Source organism: Pongo pygmaeus, chromosome 21 (genome assembly GCF_028885625.2).
Source record: "Pongo pygmaeus isolate AG05252 chromosome 21, NHGRI_mPonPyg2-v2.0_pri, whole genome shotgun sequence".
NCBI lineage: Eukaryota > Metazoa > Chordata > Mammalia > Primates > Hominidae > Pongo > Pongo pygmaeus.
Genome location: NC_072394.2, coordinates 37388627 through 37403930, shown reverse-complemented (window position 1 = coordinate 37403930; position 15304 = coordinate 37388627). Strand labels below are relative to the sequence as shown.

Below are 15304 nucleotides of genomic sequence, written 5' to 3'. Positions count from 1 at the left end.
ATAAAAGGAAATCTCCTGACATCATTGGAGGATGAAGGGGCCTTTAGTCATCATGCCAACCAGCTCTCTCATTGGACAGCTGGGGAAACTGAGGCACAAAGAGAGAAGCAGGTCTTTGCTTGATGTCATACAGTGAATTCAAGCCATGACTAGGCCTGACAGCACAACCTCTCACTTTGGAAGACCTAGAGGCCTCCCCGAGCACACACAAGGGTACCTCAGACTGGCTGTCTCCAAGAGTGATTAACATGAACAGCTGTTCTGGAGGGATGGACAGAAAGACCTAAGCTGGGCTGAGGTGCTCCAGACCCCAGCACCCACTCTGATCCAGGTCTCTGACATGCCGCATCCTTGAGTTCAACCTGTGGCTCAGGCCCTGCGTCTGCCCTCCCACCCCCAGCTAGTCTGTGTATTGTCGATATTTGATGGGAGTCCCTCGTATCTCTCAAGGGTCTTGTTCTTTCAATGTTGCCCTGTCCCGCTCTCTGCCCTCCAAGACTCTGTATTTCTGTCTTGGCCTCTGACTCTTTATCTCTAGAACCGAGCTGAGCTGAGCTGGGCTGGGCCAACCTCCCACCCCCAGGAGTGGGCCTCACTGCTTAGAGTGCCCCTCTGTAGACAATGTTCAGGCCCAGTGCCCAGGCTGGGACAAGTGACAGCAGCTGTGGATCTATCTATAGCTCCCTTGTCCTTCAATTGTTCCCAACTTCAAACAATGGTTGGGCCCTGGATTAAAGTCACCCCCCACCCACCCTGCTGAAATGGATCCCGGGAGGCAGGGGATGAGTCTCACCAGGGCCACCTCATGCTCTCTCGTGTCCACCTCTGTTTGGGCCCCTATGTTCCCATCTGTAACTCTGGGCTCTAAGGCCTTCCAGCTCAGAGGCAGTGTGACTACAGGACTAGTGGACATGAGACCGGGGTGTGTCTCAACAGCAGACCTATACAAAGGCACATGGGTATGAGACAAGTGTGTTTCCCTCCTCCTACCTTGGCTGGCAGACACTCATGGGTACTGGGATGACAGTTCCATGAGGACAGAGGCCTGGTCTCCCTTACACTGCAGTAGCCCAGCCTCAGCCTGGTACGTGGTAAGTGTTCACTGTACATGGCTTACCTTGGCCCTTAGGAAGAGGGAGGGCATGCCGTGAGTCTCAACATGTCTCAAGCTTGGGAGGCAGCGCAGAGCAGTGAGGAAGGAGCACCTCATCTAAAGTGAGGCTGTCTGGGTTTTAGTCCTGGCTCTGCCAGTTACCAGGCACAAAGTCTTGGAGAATGACTAAACCTCTTAATGGTAGAGATTCACAAACAGGACCTACCTCCTAGTGCTGTGATGAGCATTATATGAGTTAAAACATCTAAAGTGCTTAGAATAGTACCTGACACTAGTGGAGACTCAATACGTTATTGCTGTTATTTCCAAGATAGATCATTAGGTTACAAAAAAAAAAAGTTGTGGCCGGGTACGGTGGCTCACACCTGTAATCCCAGCACTTTGGGAGGCCAAGGTGGGCGGATCCCCTGAGGTCAGGAGTTTAAGACCAGCCTGGCCAACGTGGTGAAACCCTGTCTCTGCTAAAAATACAAAAAACTAGCTGGGCATGGTGGCAGGTGCCTGTAATCCAGCTACTCGGGAGGCTGAGGCAGGAGGATTGCTTGAGCCCAGGAGACGGAGGTTGCAGTGAGCCGGGATCGTGCCACTGCACTCCAGCCTGGGCGACAGAGCTAGACTCCATCTCAAAAAAAAAAAAAAAAAAAAAGGAGCAGAAGAATGTATGGGCTATGCCATCTCCTGCGTAAAAATCAGGGGAGAGAGACATTTGTGCATCTGTGTGCTTATCTATGGATGGATTGCCTTTGGAAGTCACCCAAGAAAGCTGGTAACAGTGTTTGGTAGCTGGGGGCCAGGGAAGGGAGGGAGAGTGATTGTTTTTTCCCTTGTAAACCCTTTGAACTTTAAATCGTGTATGTATAACCTATTTTTAAAGTGTTTGCTAAATGAATAAGGGTCACTTCCAGCATGATCCTTGAAAAATACAAACCCCTACTCTGTGCCAGTGGGGAGGGGCCTGGGTGAAGGCTGGTCCTCAGAGAGTGGGCCCACTGCCTTCAGCCTGAGGTCAAGCGGCCTAGGTCTGAGTCCCAGGGGTACCCTCTTTCCTCCAGTCCAATGGCGGACAAGATGTGTCTATACAAAACCATCCCAGAGCAAATGGTGAGCCAGGAGGCAGGCTTCCCAGCTTCCAGGCCAAGCAGCAGGAGGGGGCAGTAGGAACAGGCTCCTGTCCTCTTCCCTGGCCTCAACCTCTGACTCTTCATCCCAAGCTATTCTTAGAGCCTAGATAATGCCAGCAGTTGCTGCTGCTCATATCGGCTTCCAGAACCACTCAAGAAGCCCAGTCCCGCCCCCAGCCCCTTGTGTGCTGGCCTCCCTGCCAGGTAAGGGCATTAAGGGTGTCCTGCGGGCTCCATCCTCTATGCTGCGTGCGCTGCACATACTTAGGTAGGCCGCCGCAGGCAGGTAAGGGCCTGGGTAGTGGGCCGCTCTAACACTCCCCTTGCTGCACAGCTGGAAGAGAAATGAAGGGCTAAAGGGCACCCTGGGGTAGAAGGTGTACCTCCAGGGGTCACCATCCAGATAGTGTGGCCCAACCGCAGGCTCTAAACTATGCTAAGAATAGAAATGAAAGGGGCAGGGGCCATGGACAAGGCTTAGCCGAGTGGAAGGGAGAAGGTGTGTACAGACCAGGAACAGGGAGGGGCCTGGGAGGCCAGCCTGGAGGAGGGAGGAAGCCAACAAGAGGAGGTCAGACTTTCCAACTCACTATGTGACCTTGAATAGGTATCTCTTCCTCATGGAGCTTCAATTTCCATCATAAAATAGGCATAACCTTATTCCACTGGGTTGTGGTGTGGATTCAATGAAATAACACATGCAAAGAGCCTAGCCTGTGCCTGACCCATCATAAGCACTATGTAAATGTCTGGTGATATTATCATTAGCTCCTTAAGAGCAGGCAATGTTTCTCCTTCAGCTTTGCATCTGCAGGGACTCGTTCAGGCCTGCCACATGTCAGGACTGCCTCTTCAAATTCTTGCTCTGCCATTTACAAGCTGAGTGACCCTGGGCAAGTTACGTAACCTCTCTGAGCCCTGGGTTCCTTCTCTGCAAAATAAATACACAAAGAAGGCCTGCCTTGTAATGTGGTTGAGAGAAATATATGAAACGAAGTGCTCAGCCCATGGGAAGATGTCAATTAATTGGAGGATGCGGCTGTGGCTCTGTGGATGTTGGGGTACTATGGCGGGAAGCCTTGGGTCTGCCACTCTGTGGGTGGAATTTGAGACAGTGCCCAAGGCAGCCAACATTCTGGAAGAGAGGTCTTAGTGGGGCCCACACGTGAAATCCCAGGAGCTTGTAAAACCACCCCACAAATCCTGGACCAAAGCTGAGGCCCTGCCTGGGGTCTCAGTATGGGCTTGCCCCAGCCTCGGTCAGTTTCCCATGTAGTTCAGTGCCTCAAACAAACACTCTCCTGTGCCCTCCAGGTTGGGATTGGCATCAGGTTTGTTCTGAAGGTTCAGGAGTCTTAGGCTGCTGGGGGACACACAGGCACAGATGGTTAATCACAGTTGACACAGGGGCCTCCCCAGGAAGGGTCCTTAGCCTAACCTGGTGGAGTGGGGAGCAGGAGAATGTCTGTTCTCCATGAAAGACCAAGCAACGGTGGAGGGCAGGGGGTGCTGTGGCTCTGCTCTACCCTTGTGATCATGGTCAATCAGCTTGAGGGGTGAGGGGCAGAGGGAGGCCCAAAAGGCTAAGCTGGGAAACCTACCCAGAGGGTCTGAGGGTACCACCGTTCTATACTGAGTGTCCTGAGGGTGACCCTGCTTGTGCCCACACCTGGGGGCACACTGCCTACCTCCCTGTGACTTTGCTAACTCAAGGACAAGAGACCTCCTTGAGCAGAGCCTTCAGATTTTTTTTCCATGGGCTGAAAATTTTATTAGTACAAATATCTCTATCATTCTATCTAATGCTTTGGGCCTTAAATTTCCTTTTTTTTTTTTTTTTTTTTAGATGGAGTCTCGCTCTGTTTCCCAGGCTGGAATGCAGTTGCGTGATCTTGGCTCACTACAACCTCCACCTCCTGAGTTCAAGTGATTCTCCTGCCTCAGCCTCCCCAGTAGCTGGGACTACAGGTGCACGCCACCATGCCCAGCTAATTTTCGTATTTTCAGTAGAGACGGGGTTTCACTATGTTGGCCAGGCTGGTCTTGAACTCCTGACCTCGTGATCCACCCACCTCAGCCTCCCAAAGTGCTAGGATTACAGGTGTGAGCCACCGTGTCCAGCCCCGCTTTTTAAAAAAATTTTTTTTTAAAGTCAAGGTATCACTGTTACCCAGGTTCGAGTACGGTGGCATAATCATAGCTCACTGCAGCCTTGAACTCCTAGCTCAAGCAATCCCCCTGCCTCAGCCTCTCAAGTAGCTGGGGCTATAGGCATGCATCACCATGCCTAGCCAAATTTCATTTCTTAATTAAAATTTCTATTGAGATAATTGTATATCCACATGCAATTGTAAGCAATACAACAGTAAGTCTATAGTATTGACATTGATACAATGTACCGATCTTATTCAGATTTTCCCAGTTTTACATATACTAGTTGTGAGCGTGTGTGTGTGCGCATGTGCATCTGCATGTATTAAGTTCTATACAACTTCATCACCTGTGTCAATTCATGGATCTTCCACCGCCACCAAGACACTGAACAGTTGCTAACAATAAAAAGGTGTTGCCCTTATATAACCACACTAACTTCCCGCCCATCTTTAACCCCTGGCAACCACCAGTCTGTCCTCTGTTTCTAAAACTGTCATTCCAAAATGTTACATAAATGAAATCACATAGTATGTACTCTTTTGAGATTGGCTTTTTTCACTCCATATAAGTCCCTGGAGATTCTTCCAAGGTGTTGCTCATTTCACGTTTGCGTCTTTATTGCTGAGTGGTACTCATGGTATGTATGGATGCGCCACAGTTTGATGAACCGTTCACCCGTGGAAGGATATGTGGACAGCTATCAGTGTGAGGTGCCACCTTATCACCTGGGCCCTGGGGGCTGAGGCCACCCACCCTCCAACCCACCTGGGAGTCAGTGGCATGCAGCCTCCAAATTCTTGTTCCAGCTTTCTAGGGCCAGAAGCCAAGAATGCTCCCCACCCCCGCAACCTCTTTCCCAGCCTAGGCATCAGGATTCAGTCCCTCCCAAATATGCCAACACCCAGTTCTCAGGGACAGCAAGAAGACAGTCTTATGGGCCTTATTTAAACATGTTGGCTATAGACCTATATGTTGACCGTGGCCTGGAGACCCAGCCTGACCTGGCCTTGCCAACTGACCAGCCCCATCTACAGCAGCCCCACCCTCTCACTCACACCACTCCAGATACAGTGGCCTTCTGAGAGTTTAGAACTAAACCAGCTCCTTTCTGTCTCAGGGACTCTGCATCTGCCATTTACTCTTTCCCCAAACTGGAGCGTGGCTGCTTCCTTCTTCTCGAGCCTCCACTCAAATGTCACCTCCTCAAAGGGGCTTCCTTTGACTACATTAGCTAAACTAGGTCCTTTCTATAAAGGTTCTCTCTTCACCCTCTGTATCACATGTCCCCATTTCTGAATGTATTACACTTATGGGTAAGTCTGCTTATTATCATCTGTCTACCCCACAAGACAGGTCTTTCTTGAGACCCAGGAGCAGGCAGATCCCATTCTGGGTCCCCAGCAGCCAGCATGCCCAGAAGAGGCACCCATGTGCTTGCTGATGGGCCATGTCCCCTGGTGTGAGGCCTCTGCTTTTGAGAACCATCTTTCCCAGCGGCCGGTCACTCTGCTCCCTGCTGCGCCCTCATGCTAGGCCCAGTGAATATTCTGACTCCTGCTTCCCACCAAAGCCTGGGCAAGCCTCTCTTTTCTTTGCTCTACTGGATTCAGCTGAGCCAGGTTAACCACACAGCATGATGCCTAAGAGTTCTGGAGTCCAACTGCCTATGTGCAAACCCTCAGTTGCTCTGTCTCTTTGATCTTCTGATTCCTCATCTATAAAAGAGGAATAAGCCAGGTGCAGTGGCTCATGTCTGTAATCCCAGTACTTTGGGAGGCCAAGGCAGGAGGGTCACTTGAGGCCAGGAATTTGAGACTAGCCTAGACAACACAGTGAGACTCATCCCTATTTTAAAAATAAAATAAAATGGGAATACTAATAGTACCTGTCCCATAGGAATTGAATGAGATAATATATATTTTTAAAAAGAAAAGGAGTCTAAGTGCCTGGCACATAAGTGTTCAACATATAATCATTACTATTCATTTTCTTATTATCATTAAGACCATCTCCAAACTCAGTAGATTAAACAACGAAAGTTAATGTCACACCAATATAAAGATCATGAAAAAGTCCCAGAAAAAGGGTCATTCCTAAGGGTCACTTGGGCCCCTGTGACCTCTCATTTTTAGGCAATTCCCTTGTTTTTTAATTTTACAAAATTTTTTTGAAGAGGTGAGATCTCACTATGTTGCCCAGGCTGGTCTCTATCTCCTGGTCTCAAGTGATCCTCCTGCCTTGGCCTCCCAAAGTACTGGGATTACAGGCATAAGCCACCGCGCCCAGTCCCAGGAATTCTCTTTTGGCTTCACTCTTTCTCCACTCCCTCCCTTCTTGGAAAATTCAAGGAGATAGAAGAGCAGGACGATAGCCTCTCCCTGGGGAGAGAGAAGCTCCCATCACGGGAGGTGACAACCATCCTCTCCCACATCTAGAGTTGTCAGCCTGCCCCAACATCTCTAGCTGCACGGTGTCCCTACGGAGAGCCACATAGTCTAGGCCCAGAGCCCTGCCATCCTCCAACCACAGGCAGAGTAAAGGGTTATTCTGGGCCCCTTCTGCTTTCATGCATTCATCCATCCAACCATGTAAACACTTACTGAAAAACAAATCTTGCTATTAATCTGGAAAATCACAATGAGATACCGTTTCACATCAACTAGACTGACAAAAGCTAGAAACCTTGACAGTTCTGTCTCAGTGAGGATGCAGAATGAGGGCAATTCTAATACATTGCTGGCAGGAGTGCACATTTGCGAAACCATTTGCAAATGGGAAACTTTGTATTACCTTGTAAGTCTGAATATGCTCATGACCTTCAACACACTGCACAGGAGGCATCTATTAGTCTTTTTACTATATACAGTAATAAAATACTAGAGAACCCAAGTGACCATTCACAGGAGAATAAACAAAACTCTCATACAATTGCTGCTACTTTGGTATTTTTATGCAATGAAACCTATAGAGCAGTGAAAATGAATGAACTAGTTCCCCTTAAAACATGGATAAATCTCCTGACATAACACTGAAAGAGAAAAGCAAGCTGCATAAGAATCATATAATTTACCACTTAAAAGTGCAAATACCATGAAAAAGTGTCATATATTGTTTAGAAATACACCTAATAAAAGGGTAAAAATGCATAAGACCTACCTATATAAAAATTAACTCAAAATGAATCAAAGACTTAAATGTAAGAACCAAAACTATAAAACTCTTAGAAAAAATAAGTGTAAATCTTTTTGACCTTCGAATTAGGCAATGGTTTCGTAGATATGACACTCAAAGCACAAGCAAAGGAAAAAATAAATAAATTGGACTTCGTCAAAATTTTAAAATATGTGCTTCAAAAGATACTATCGAAAAACAGAAAAGACCATTCACAGAATGGGAGAAATTATTGGCAAATCACATATAAGGAAGGATCTACTATCCTGAATATATAAAGAATTCCTACAACCCAACAATAAAAGGACAAATAACTTATAAATAAGCAAAACATTTAAATAGACCCTTCTCCAAAGAAGATATACAAACTACCAATAAGCACATGAAAAGATATGCAGCATTATTAGTCATTAGGAAAATGCAAATCAAAACCACAATGACCAACTAGGGTGGCCACAATCAGACAAGTAAAGTGGCACCTCCCTATCCATGGGTTCCCCATCTGTGGATTCAACCAACCGCAGCTTGAAAATATTTGAAAACAATGTTTCAACTGTACTGAACATGTACAGACTTTTTTCCTTGTCATTATTCCCTAAACAACACAGTATAACAATTTATACAGCATTTACATTGTATTAATTATTGCTAGTAGCGTAGAGATGACTTTTTTTTTGAGATGGAGTCTCGCTCTGTCACCCGGGCTGGAGTGCAGTGGCGCGATCTCAGCTCACTGTAACCTCTGCCTCTGGGGTTCAAGTGATTCTCTGCCTCAGCCTCCCTGAATAGCTGGGACTACAGGCATGCACCACCACGCCCGGCTAATTTTTGTATTTTTAGTAGAGATGGGTTTTCGCCATGTTGGCCAGGCTTGTCTCGAACTCCTGACCTCAGGTGATCTGCCAGCCTTGGCCTCCTGAGGTTCTGGGATGACAGGCGTGAGCCACTGCACCCGGCCGAGACGACTTAAAGTACATGGAAAGGATAGTGTGGTGGCTCTCGCTTGTAGTCTCAGCTACTTGGGAAGCTGAGACAGGAGGATCCCTTGAACCCAGGAGTTCGAGGCTGCAGTGAGCTATGATTGCACCACTGCACTCCAGCCTGACAGAGTGAGACCTTGTCTCAAAATAAATAAAAATAAATTTAAATTTAAAATAAAATAAAACAAAAGAGTATATGAGAGGATGCATATAGTTTATATGAAACACTACATCATTTTATATAAGGGACTTAAGCATATATGAAACACTACATCATTTTATATAAGGGACTTAAGTATCCTTGGATGTTGGTATCCATGGGAGGTCCTGGAACCAATTCCCCACAGATACAGAGAGATGACTGTATTGGTGAGGATGCAAAAATTGGAACTCTCATACAATTGCTGCCACTTTGGAAAACAGCAGTTCCTCAAAAAGTTAAACATATACTTACCATATGACCCGGCAATTCCACTCCTAGGTATCTATCCACGAGAACAGAAAACATTCACACAAAAACCTGTACATGAATGTTCATAGCAGCATTATTATAATTATTTTTGAGACAGCGTCTCACCCTGTCACCCAGGCTGGAGTGCAGTGGCACGACCATAGGTCCCTGCAGCCTTGACCTACTGGGCTCAAGTGATCCTCCCTCTTCAGCCTCCCTAGTAGCTGGGATGACAGGTGCATGCCACCACGTTCGGCTAATTTTTAAATTTTTTTGTAGAGAGCCCTATGTTGCCCAGGCTGGCCTTGAATTCCTCAGCTCAAGTGATCCTCCCACCTCAACCTCGCAAAGTGTTGGGATTACAGGCATGAGCCACCACTCCTGGACATAGCAGCATTATTCTTAATGGCAAAAAGTGGAAACAATCCAAATGCCTATCAACTGATGAGTGGAGGAACAGAGTGTGGTATATCTGTACAATGGAAGACTATTCAGCCATATGAAGGAATAAAGTTCTGATCCATGCTACAACATGGATGAACCTTGCAAACATTATGCTAAGTGAAAGATGCTAGTTACAAAAGGCCACAGATTGTAAGATTCTATCTACACGAAATATTCAGAATAGGCAAATCCATAGAGAAAGAAAGTAAATTACTGGTTGCCAGGGGCTGGGGAGAAGGAGAATTGGGGAGTAACTTCTAATAGGGATGAGGTTTCTTTCTGCGGTGATGAAAATATTCTGGAATCAGACAGTGGTAATGGTTGTACAATCTTGTAAATATACCAAGAACCACTGAATTGTACACTTTAAAGGGGGAATTTTATGGTGCATGAATTATATCTCAATAAACATTGCATAGGAATAATAAACACCAAATCAGGAGAGTCTTTACTTCTTGGGTTGGGGGGTCAGTCATGTAGGGAAACAAAAAGGTCTTTATATTAGCAGTGTTTTATTCTGCAAGCTGGATGGTAGGTACACAGGTATTTGTTAATTTTTAAACCTTTCTCAGTGGTTTCATAATAAATAAAATGTAAAAGTATTTACTGGGCATCAACCTGGATTAGGCACTGGGCTACACGGGTGGTGAAATGTTGAGTCAAAACAGATCCATCCTGCCAAAAGTAAGTGGATACATAAGTATATAACAAGTGGAGAAGAGGGTCTATAAGTAAGTTATCTCCCCTTTCTAACCTTCTGTGTCCTCACAGATGAAATGAGAGCCGGACTAGGAACCTGTTAGTAGAAGGTCTCTGAGGATCCCGGGAGCCTGGAAGTGTGTCTTCCCTTTTTCTGTCCACACACCTCAAACACGACCAGGGCACAGACCCTAGAGTTGGCCCTCATGTCATCAATCATCACAAGAGGGCCTAAGGCAAAGCCCAACTTCAATCAGTCTGTTTCTTCTCAGTAAAATAGGCAGAGTAACTTCTCCCTCCCAGGATGACTGTGGGGGTGTAAATGAGATAACACATATAAAGTGTCAGGGACAGGCCTAGCATACAGTAAATCCTCAACACCTGGGACAGTCCTCACTTTGATTCCACAGGCATTTCCTGAGCAGCAACGCTGGCCCAGGCCTGTGCTAGGGACTGGAAGACAGAGGAATTCCACTCTGAATGGCCAAAGCAGTGGCCCCCAGCCAGGTGGGGAGACGGCCTCATAAACAACAGTATGAGGCAGGGTGATGTCACTGCTAAAAAGAGACAGTAGCCATGTGCACAGATGCAGACCATGTGTGAGGCAGACCCTGGGGCTGACAGAGATGTTCCAGTCAAAAGGCACAGTCCAGTGGCTGGGCGCGGTGGCTCACGCCTGTAATCCCAGCACTTTGGGAGGCCGAGGCGGGTGGATCACAAGGTCAGGAGATTGAGACCATCCTGGCTAACAGGGTGAAACCCCATCTCTACTAAAAATACAAAAAATTAGCCGGGTGTGGTGGCGGGTGCCTGTAGTCGCAGCTACTCGGGAGGCTGAGGTAGGAGAATGGCGTGAACCCGGGAGGCGGAGCTTGCAGTGAGCCGAGATTGCCCCACTGCACTCCAGCCTGGGCTACAAAGCAAGACTCCGTCTCAAAAAAAAAAAAAAAAAAAAAGCACAGTCCAGACTTGGAGAGAGGCCCTCGCAGGGAGAAAAGCAAGACACAAAATCACAAAATTAAGGGATTGGCCTCCATTCACAGTGAAGTACATCCCTGCATACCTTTTTTCACCTAATTCAGACCCAAATGTTCCCACAAACCCCAAGAACAGAGGATGCAATTGATTCAACAGTTAGCTTTTGGGAAGTCTGAGCCCATGGCATGTGCCAAGGTACATGTGTGGGAATACCATGGCTAACACTGATGCTGTGATCTTTGGCAAGTCAGGATACCTCTTCAAGCCTTCCTTTCCCTGGCTGTAAAATGGAGGCTATAAAGATACTGATGTCATAGGGAGGTAAGGGAAAGTGAGATAACGACTGTAAAGTCATTAGCCAAGTACCTGGCGCTTAGCGACCAGATCAATAAAGGGTAGTTATTGTTAGAAAAAAATAGATTTCACTTTGAAAGTGAGAAAAGACAGGCGCAGTGGCTCACGCCTGTAATCCCAGCACTTTGGGAGGCTGAGGCAGGCAGATCACGAGGTCAGGAGTTCGAGACCAGCCTGGACAGCAAGGTGAAACCCTGTCTCTACTAAAAATACAAAAAATTAGCTGGGCATGGTGGCATGTGCCTGTAATCCCAGCTACTTGGGAGGCTGAGGCAGGAGAATTGCTTGAACCCGGCAGGCAGAGGTTGCAGTGAGCCAAGATCATGCCACTGCACTCCAGCCTGGGTGACAGAGAGAGACTCCATCTCAAACAAAAAAAAAAAAAAAAAAAAAAGAAAGAAAAAAATAAAATGAGGAAGGTGGGATTTGGAGAGGTGAGATGACTTCTCCACAGTCAGGATTCAAACTCAGGTCTGAGACACCAGAGGCTCAGGGCAAATCATCTCCCTCTGCTCCGGAATCTTCAGCAGGTTCCCTATAGTCCACTACATGGACTCCATCCTTGCCAGGGAGTGAGGATCCAGCAAAGGCCTGGGGCCAAAAAGACCCTGGGCAAGTTCCCCAATCCTAGGTTTCTTGATCTGAGATCCCCAAAGTGAGCCTGAGGTCTGTGAATTCCTCCATGTAGTTGATGCAAAATTTTATGCCTAATGGATCTCAGACAAGTCTATAGCCTCAAAAGTAACAAACCACAGACTTGACCTGGCTTAGCATGGTTTCTTATTCACCCAATGGAGATACGATTTCTACCTTGAAAGGCTGTGAAGGGATTAAATGAGGTAATTTGTGAGAAGTACTTGAAACATCCTCAGCTTTCATTAAATGTTGGTTTCCTTCTCTTTCTCTCTCCCCAACCTATTTCTATCGGTTAGCAAATATTATTGAGCATCTGCCATGTGGCAGGCACTAGTCCAGGTCCTGGGGGTAAAGTGGTGAACAAGACAGACATGGCTCGTTTTCATGGGGCTCACATTCTAGCAGAAGGAAACAGCAGACAAATAAAAGCAACAATTTCAGATATGAATAACAGCTATGAAGAAAATACAAGGCCGGGCACGGTGGCTCACACCTGTAATCCCAGCACTTTGAGAGGCAGAGGCGGGCAGATCACAAGGTCAGGAGTTCGAGACCAGCCTGATCAACATGGTGAAACCCTGTCTCTACTAAAAATACAAAAATTAGCTGGGCATGCTGGCACGTGCCTATAATCCCTGCTACTCAGGAGACTGAGGCAGGAGAATTGTTTGAACCCAGGAGACAGAGGTTGAAGTGAGCCGAGATCGCGCCACTGCACTCCAGCCTGGGCAACAGAGTGAGACTCCATCTCAAAAAAAGAAAAGAAAAGAAAACAAAAGAATAACGTGATACAGACTTATAGGGTGGGGCAGCCTCCAGGGATGAAACATCTGAATGACCAAAGGAGCCAGTCATGCCAGGATTTTGGAGGAAAGCACCCAGGCAGAGAGTGCAGAAAGGGCAAACACTCCCTGGAAAGATTCTTAGTCAAGAGTCCTTCACTCCCAGTCCTACCACAAACTGGGTCACCTTGAACAAGTCACGTAACTTCTGAGGCTCAGCTGCCACATCTACAAAATGGGAATAGACATCTTACCTGCCACATTGTGAGAGGTTTCAACCAAAGGGCTGTTAAGATCTGGGATCCTCCCCAAATCTCACCATAGACACCTGATACTCGTCATTTGGCACCCGTCTTGGAAGAGGGGAACCTGCACAGAGAACCCTGGGTCATGCTTTTGATTTTTAATTTCATGCTGCACTAGAAATAGCTTCTTTTGTTCCTGGTTGACCCAGGAGCCTCTTCCTGCTACCTGGGGCCTATTCTAGTTAACAGCTGCTTATCCCCTCAGGTACAAAAGCCAACAAGGAAAGGACATCAGGAAACATTGTCCTGGGAATAACCAGACACCTATCTGCCATCATCTCCCCCCATCCCGCGACCACACACGGGAGACTGGAGGACTCAGCCCGTTCTGTAGTCAGATAATGTACATGGTTTATTTAAAGAGTCAAAATGGGCCAGGCGCAGTGGCTAACGCCTGTAATCCTAACACTTTGGGAGGCTGGAGCGGGTGGATCACCTGAGCTCAAGAGTTCCAGACCAGCCTGGCCAACATGGTGAAACCCTGTCTCTACCATAAATACAAAAATTAGCCGGGTGTGGTGGTGGACACCTGTAATCCCAGCTACTTGGGAGGCTGAGGCAGGAGAATTGCTTGAACCTGGGAAGCAGAGGTTGCAGTGAGCTGAGATCGCGCCACTGTACTCCAGCCTGGGCAACAAGAACGAAAACTCCGTCGCAAAAAAAAAAAAAAAAAAAAAAAGAGTCAAAAGGATCTTGGTCCCTGGGTTGGGCCACTGATTTACAATCACTAGGAGTTCTCACTCCTAAATTTCTTTGATCTGTTCGCTTCACTCCATCTCCACAGCTGCTGCACTGGCTACGGCCTCATGATCTCACATCTTAACTCTCTCTGCTCTTTCTCTGGCCCATCTCCCCACTTCCAAACCATTTGTCACGCTGTAACCAGTACCTAACACACAAAACTAACCATGTCCTTCCCCTGCTTAAAGCCCTTAGCTCCTGTTGCTCAGTGGAACTGGCGTCTGGGGCTACCTCTCCAAGCCTAAGCGCCTAAGTCCTGTTGCAACCCTCAGGCCCTTCCTCATTATCCACACCAAACTCCTCAGTGTCTGTAAAACAAGCCGAGCAACCCTCAGAATGAGCAACCCTCAGAATTATATGGCTTCGCTGCTCGTTTGTTTTTAGGACAGGGTCTCACGCTGTCACCCAGGTAGGAGTGCAGCAGCGTGACCTCAGCTCACAGCAGCCTCCGCCTCCGGGGCTCAAGAATTCTCACGCCGCAGCCTCCCGAGTAGCTGGGATTACAGGCACGGGCCAACACACCCGGCTAATTCTTGTATTTCTAGTAGAGACGGGGTTTCGCCATGTTGCCCAGCCTGGTCTCCAACTCCTGAGCTCAAGTGATCCACCTGCCTCGGCCTCTCAAAGTGCTGAGATTATAGGCCTGAGCCACTGCGCCCAGCCAGCCTTTGCTGTTTTTGTTCCTGCAGTTTGGAACACTGTCCCCATCCCAGCCTCTCACCTCTACCCCTACCTCCTTTACTACCTATACCTTCCTATCCATCCTTCAAGACCCCAAAAACCATCCCTGATTCCTTCAGAAAAGCAGTTTATTGCCTACCTTATCGGATTGAAAGCAGTGGCTGTGTCTTATTCATGGTTAATTCCCTAGAAGCTGGACTGACACATTCCATTTAACTAAAATTCGTATCAGGTGCTTCGGACTGCAGACAAGCCTATCACAACCCAGAAGGAAGAAACAGGGAAGGCACCTGGGGGCTGCCAAACGGTGAGGTGTGGGGTAGGAATCATGAATCCGCATATTTTTAAAAACTGCCCCAGATTCTGACGTAAACGGTACTTGAGAGTCTGAGAAACACAGGGTACCCCTCAAACAGTCCTAACTTCAGCATTCCCGGCAAAATGAAAATCCTTTCCTTTTGCCTCTAATGTTTTCCCTGCTGCTATCCCAGGTTAAAAAAATAGATAAAATCAGGGGGATTTTTCTGGGACTTGGCTGGGCTGGGAAACAAGCCTGGGTTCTAATACAGGCTCAGCCCCTCCCTGGGGCCTCCATTACCACGGCCACCCCCACCCTTATCAATTGTGTGCCCCTGAGGTAGTGACTGTCCCGCTCTGAGAATTAGTTTCCCCATCTTCCACTGGTCGCCGTCA

At 47.4% G+C, this 15304-nt stretch overlaps 1 protein-coding gene across 1 annotated transcript in view; it reads right to left on the bottom strand.

Annotated features, from left to right (window-relative positions):
• Positions 1-15141, bottom strand: part of MYH7B (myosin heavy chain 7B) — a 45876-nt gene extending 30735 nt beyond the window's left edge. The window contains exons 1-2 of the mRNA XM_054466756.2: positions 14751-15141; positions 13139-13253 (exon numbers count right to left, since the gene is read on the bottom strand). The gene's annotated coding sequence lies outside the window, so the exon portion shown is untranslated. The remainder of the gene's footprint in view (positions 1-13138; positions 13254-14750) is intronic.
• Positions 15142-15304: the final 163 nt, after the last annotated feature.